The sequence below is a fragment of the Dendrobates tinctorius genome, unplaced genomic scaffold (assembly GCF_039654945.1).
Source record: "Dendrobates tinctorius isolate UK_male_01 unplaced genomic scaffold, ASM3965494v1 ptg000086l, whole genome shotgun sequence".
NCBI classification, from domain to species: domain Eukaryota; kingdom Metazoa; phylum Chordata; class Amphibia; order Anura; family Dendrobatidae; genus Dendrobates; species Dendrobates tinctorius.
The window spans coordinates 948,810-955,000 of record NW_027361754.1 but is presented as its reverse complement, the minus strand read 5'-3'; the positions used below and the strand labels follow the sequence as shown (position 1 = coordinate 955,000).

Below are 6,191 nucleotides of genomic sequence, written 5' to 3'. Positions count from 1 at the left end.
TTGTGTTAACAGTGAACTATATCATATAATTTATATATGATCCTCGTACAATATATATTATATGATAAGAATTATGTATCCGACATTGTTGTAACACGTGTTCATTATCAATAATCCCTTCTTATTATACATTACAGATCAGTATTACATGTGTGTACATTCTATGTTATAGATCGTTTATACATACAGTATATGTGATCCATAGATATCATGCATTATATGTGATAAAATCTGAAAATTAATGAAGATTAATACAGAAAAATAATCCGCGTATGAGATATATTATAGATTAATATTAAATAATTGTGATCCTAGATTATTATTCATAATAAATCCTATATATTAATAATATAGACATCTGGACATCATTTGTATGTGTTTCCTGGAGCCTATACATTAGAAATCCGACCTATATGTGATCCCTGTACAATATTACAGATAATGACTGCATATTCCCTGTCCAAGGACTGTAGCTTCTATAGATCGCACATATCTATGATCCATTGTATATTATCAGTCACCATTATATCATTATAGATTATTAATCCCATATCAATGACATAACCTGAGTATTACTCATTCTGGATAATTACTACATAACTGTTCTCCTTGTAGTTTATACATTATAGCCCGAGCACACAATATACATCAGATATATACTCACAGTAAATAATGTATATATGGCGGCTCCCGTATATTATACAATACACCATATCTGCACTTTGCTGTATTGCTCTTATGTATTATACACTTATATCGTACGATCTTGTACAGATAACGATTTTACTCACATTTATATATGATCCCTGTAGGTGATGTGTTATAAATCATTGTTATAGTTCTGACTTCTGTGCATTATATATGATGCTCCTATCACCCCTGTACGTTATATATAATATATTACACATACATGTGATCACTGTAACATCTATAGATCCCACACATTAACCCTAATTGTTCAATACTTGTAAATTGTGGGTTTATACATCTTATGTGTATCTTATACTCCTTATATATGTGATCATTGGACATGGGAGGATATATCTATATTACCTATGCACATTATATCATCTAAACTTCCGTTTATTACTCTTATTATTGATCTTTATATCTGTAATCTTACATGACATATCTGCTTTATATATATATATATATATATATAAAACATTATTCATTTATGCGATAATTCTGCGCGTGACATAGAGTGGGCATATTAATTATAAATTATATACATATATATATATTATAGATATCTCTGGACATTATATATTATAGATCTTCCTGGACATTATGTATTAGCAATCTCCCTGGTCATTATATATATTTTTTGGACATTATATGAAAGATATTTCTGGACATTATATATTATAGATCTCTCTAAATATTATATATTAGAGCTCTCCCTGGACATTATATATTATAGATCTCTGGACATTATATATTATAGATCTATTGACATTATATATTATAGATCACCCTGGACATTACATATATTTTGGACATTATATTATAGATATTTCTGGACATTATATATTATAGATCTCTGGACATTATATATTATAGACCTCTGGGCATTATATATTAGAGATCTAACTGGACATAATATATTATATATTATAGATCACCCTGTACATTAAATATTATAGCTCTCCCTGGACATTATGTATTGTAGATCTTGCTGAACATTATATATTGTATATCTCCCTGGACATTATATATTGCAGATCTACCTGGATATTATATAATCACCCTGGACATGATATATTATAGATATATCTGGACATTATATATCACCGATCACCCTGGACATTGCATAGTATAGATCTCTCTGGACATTATATATTATAGATCACTCTGGACCTCATATGTTATAGTTTTTTTTGTATACTATATATTATGGATCTCCCTGGACAGTGTATATTATAAATTTTTTTTGGACATTACATATTATAGATATTCCTGAACACTATATATTGTAGATTTTCCTGCACATTATATATTGTAGATCTCACTGGACATTATATATAATAGGTCTCTCTGAAAATTATATATTATAGATATCTCTGGACATTATATACAGCTCTGGCAAAAATAAAGAGACCACCACATCAAATCCCTGTCATGGGCAGCCCAATCTCCAGACCTGAACCTCATTGAAAACCTCTGGAATGTAATCAAGAGGAAGATGGATAGTCACAAGCCAAAAGCAGTGTGAAAGACTGGTGGAAAGCATGCTAAGATGAAAGCTGTGATTAAAAATCATGGTTATTCCACAAAATATTGATTTCTGAACTCTTCCTGAGATAAAACATTAGTATTGTTGTTTCTAAATGATTATGAACTTGATTTCTTTGCATTTTTTGTGGTCTGCAAGCACTGTTTTGTTTTTTTAATTTTGAACATTTTTCCTTTTCAGAAATAAAAAACAAAATTTAGTGCTTGGAAATTTGGAGACATGTTGTCAGAAGTTTATAAACTAAAAGAACAATTTATATTTTACTCACAAATATACCTATAAAGAGAAAAATCAGGCAAGCTGAACATTTGAAAGAGGTCTCTTAATTTTTGCCAGAGCTGTATTATAGATCTTCCAGGACATTATATATAATAGATATTCCTAGACATTATATATTGTAGATCTCCTTGGACATAACATATTACAGATCTGCCTGGACATTATATATTATAAATCTCACTATACATTATATGTGATAGCCTTATCTGTACATTATATATTAGATAATTCTGGACATTTTATACTAGATAGCCTTGTACATTATATATTATAGATAACGCTGGACATAATATATCATAGATCTATCAGGACATTAGATATTATAGATATTCATATACATTAATATTATAGATATCCATATACATGATATATTATCGATAACCCTGGACATTATATATTATAGATCTCGCTGTACATTGTATGTTATAGATCTATCAGAACATTATATCTTATTGATATTCCTGGACATTATATATTATAGATCTACCTGGACATTATATAAGATAGAGTTATCTGTACATTATATATTACCGATAATTCTGGACATTTTATAGTACAGATGTCCTTGTACATTGTATATTATAGATATATTTGTTTGACGATTTTTAATTTAAAACATTTTCTTTCAAGTTAAGTTTGCCAAATAGGAGGCGAGAAGCGGCTGATTCCTGCTCTAATTACCGCAGTTAAATCGCATTATTGTCATCTCCAGTGGGACCGACTGCAGCGGTGCAAGACTGCTTTCAGCCCTGCTGTATGGTGATCGGCAGGGGGCAGCGCTGAGCTCCGGCCTCTCATTACGAGCTGCTGTGCGCTCAGGAGGCATCCAGTGCTAATGAAGGCGGCTTTTCCCTCCAGAAAGTGGATTAATCTCAGGCGGGGAAGTGTCACCATGTCACAATCTACAGGAAGAAAACTCCAATCATTTCATGTCAAACTAGTCCAAGCTCTCTGCAGACCCCGCACTCCCCACCTCCATCCCCTTCCTGTGTTGTACTCCAGAGCTGAAATTCTCTATAATGAAAATCCACAGAGATGTCTGCGGTCCTCGGGGGAGGACTCATGGGGCGCTGAATCCCCAATGTCTGCTGGATGGGTCTGGACTGGGTGATGATCACATCATGGCTCTGCTGAAATCCATTCCTAGCACTGACCCCACGCACCAGAGTCGCCACTTCTGACCACTTCTGTCTATAAAATAGGGCGAGTTATTATTGGTCAGTGTGCAAAGGCTAACTGAGCGTGCATGTGTTATAGGGAGTCATTAGACACCACTATCCTCCTCCTCCTCCTCCATACTCTTCTGTCATCAACCTCCTTCAGACATCTCTGTCCTCCTCCTCCACACTTCTGTCTCCCTCCTCCTCCAGACTCCTCTGTACTCCACCTCCTCCAGACTCCTCTGTCCTCTCTCTTCCTCCAGACTCCCCTGTCCTCTACTTCCTCCAGACTCCTCTGTCCTTCCTCCTCCTCCAGACTCCTCTGTCCTCCCTCCTTCTCCAGACTCCTCTGTCCTCCCTCTTCCTCCAGACTTCTCTGTCCTCCACCTCCTCCAGACTCCTCTCTGTTCTCCCTCCTCCTCCAGACTCCTCTGTCCTCCCTCCTCCTCCAGACTCCTCTGTCCTCCACCTCCTCCAGACTCCTCTGTCCTCCCTCCGCCTCCAGACTCCTCTGTCCTCCCTTCTCCAGACTCCTCTGTCCTCCCTCCTCCTCCAGACTCTTCTGTCCTCCCTCCTCCTCCAGACTCTTCTGTCCTCCCTTCTTCTCCAGACTCCTCTGTCCTCTCTCCTCCTCCAGACTCCACTGTCCTCCCTTCTTCTCCAGACTCCTCTGTCCTCCCTCTTCCTCCTGACTCCTCTGTCCTCCCTCTTCCTCCACACTCCTCTGTCCTCCCTCTTCCTCCAGACTCCTCTGTCCTCCACCTCCTCCAGACTCCTCTGTACTCCACCTCCTCCAGACTCCTCTTTGTTCTCCCTCCTCCTCCAGACTCCTCTGTCCTCTCTCCTCCTCCAGACTCCTCTGTCCTCCCTCTTCCTCCACACCCCTCTGTCCCCCCTCTTCCTCCAGACTCCTCTGTCCTCCACATCCTCCAGACTCCTCTCTGTTCTCCCTCCTCCTCCATACTCTTCTGTTCTCCACCTCCTCCTGACTCCTCTGTCTTCTCTCTTCCTCCAGACTCCCCTGTCCTCTACTTCCTCCAGACTCCTCTGTCCTCCCTCCTCCTCCAGACTCCTCTGTCCTCCCTCCTTCTCCAGACTCCTCTGTCCTCCCTCTTCCTCCAGACTTCTCTGTCCTCCACCTCCTCCAGACTCCTCTCTGTTCTCCCTCCTCCTCCAGACTCCTCTGTCCTCCCTCCTCTTCCAGACTCCTCTGCCCTCCCTCCTCTTCCAGACTCCTCTGTCCTCCCTCCTCCTCCAGACTCCTCTGCCCTCCACCTCCTCCAGACTCTTCTGTCCTCCCTCCGCCTCCAGACTCCTCTGTCCTCCCTTCTCCAGACTCCTCTGTCCTCCCTCCTCCTCCAGACTCTTCTGTCCTCCCTCCTCCTCCAGACTCTTCTGTCCTCCCTTCTTCTCCAGACTCTTCTGTCCTCCCTTCTTCTCCAGACTCCTCTGTCCTCTCTCCTCCTCCAGACTCCACTGTCCTCCCTTTTTCTCCAGACTCCTCTGTCCTCCCTCTTCCTCCTGACTCCTCTGTCCTCCCTCTTCCTCCACACTCCTCTGTCCTCCCTCTTCCTCCAGACTCCTCTGTCCTCCACCTCCTCCAGACTCCTCTGTCCTCCACCTCCTCCAGACTCCTCTGTCCTCCACCTCCTCCAGACTCCTCTGTCCTCTCTCCTCCTCCAGACTCCTCTGTCCTCCCTCTTCCTCCACACTCCTCTGTCCCCCCTCTTCCTCCAGACTCCTCTGTCCTCCACATCCTCCAGACTCCTCTCTGTTCTCCCTCCTCCTCCAGACTCCTCTGACCTCTCTCTTCCTCCAGACTCCCAGACTCCTCTGTCCTCCTTCTCCAGACTCCTCTGTCCTCCCTCTTCCTCCAGACTACTCTATCCCCCTCTTCCTCCAGACTACTCTGTCTTCCACCTCCTCCAGACTTCTCTCTGTTCTCCCTCCTCCTCCAGACTCCTCTGTCCTCTCTCCTCCTCCAGACTCCACTGTCCTCCCTTCTTCTCCAGACTCCTCTGTCCTCCCTCTTCCTCCTGACTCCTCTGTCCTCCCTCTTCCTCCACACTCCTCTGTCCTCCCTCTTCCTCCAAACTCCTCTGTCCTCCACCTCCTCCAGACTCCTCTCTGTTCTCCCTCCTCCTCCAGACTCCTCTGTCCTCTCTCCTCCTCCAGACTCCTCAGTCCTCCTTCTCCAGACTCCTATGTCCTCCCTCTTCCTCCAGACTCATCTGTCCTCCACTTCCTCCAGACTCCTCTGTCCTCCCTCCTTCTCCAGACTCCTCTGTCTCTCTCCTTCTCCAGACTTCTCTGTTCTCCTTCTCCTCCACACTTCTCTGTCTCCCTCCTCATCCGGACTCCTCTGTCCCCTCTAGACCTTTCTGTAACCTCTCCAAATTTTTGCTCCTTTCATACATCTTTTTTCCTTTCTAATTCTTTGGGGAGCAGTTTATTTCCCATGAGAACTAGGGATCGGGCATGTTGAAGTTTGGCATACCTATCCTGTCTTTCTGCTG

The 6,191-nt window shown here is 42.0% G+C and overlaps 1 long non-coding RNA gene across 2 annotated transcripts in view; it reads left to right on the top strand.

The window, feature by feature from the left end:
* Positions 1–2,388, top strand: part of LOC141097598 (uncharacterized) — a 5,674-nt gene extending 3,286 nt beyond the window's left edge. Inside the window, exon 3 of one of the 2 annotated variants that reach the window (XR_012234011.1) lies at positions 2,058–2,388. This is a non-coding gene — a long non-coding RNA (uncharacterized lncRNA). Of the gene's footprint in view, positions 342–2,057 lie in introns of those variants that run through there. The other variant, XR_012234010.1, reaches the window with a different exon arrangement.
* Positions 2,389–6,191: the final 3,803 nt, after the last annotated feature.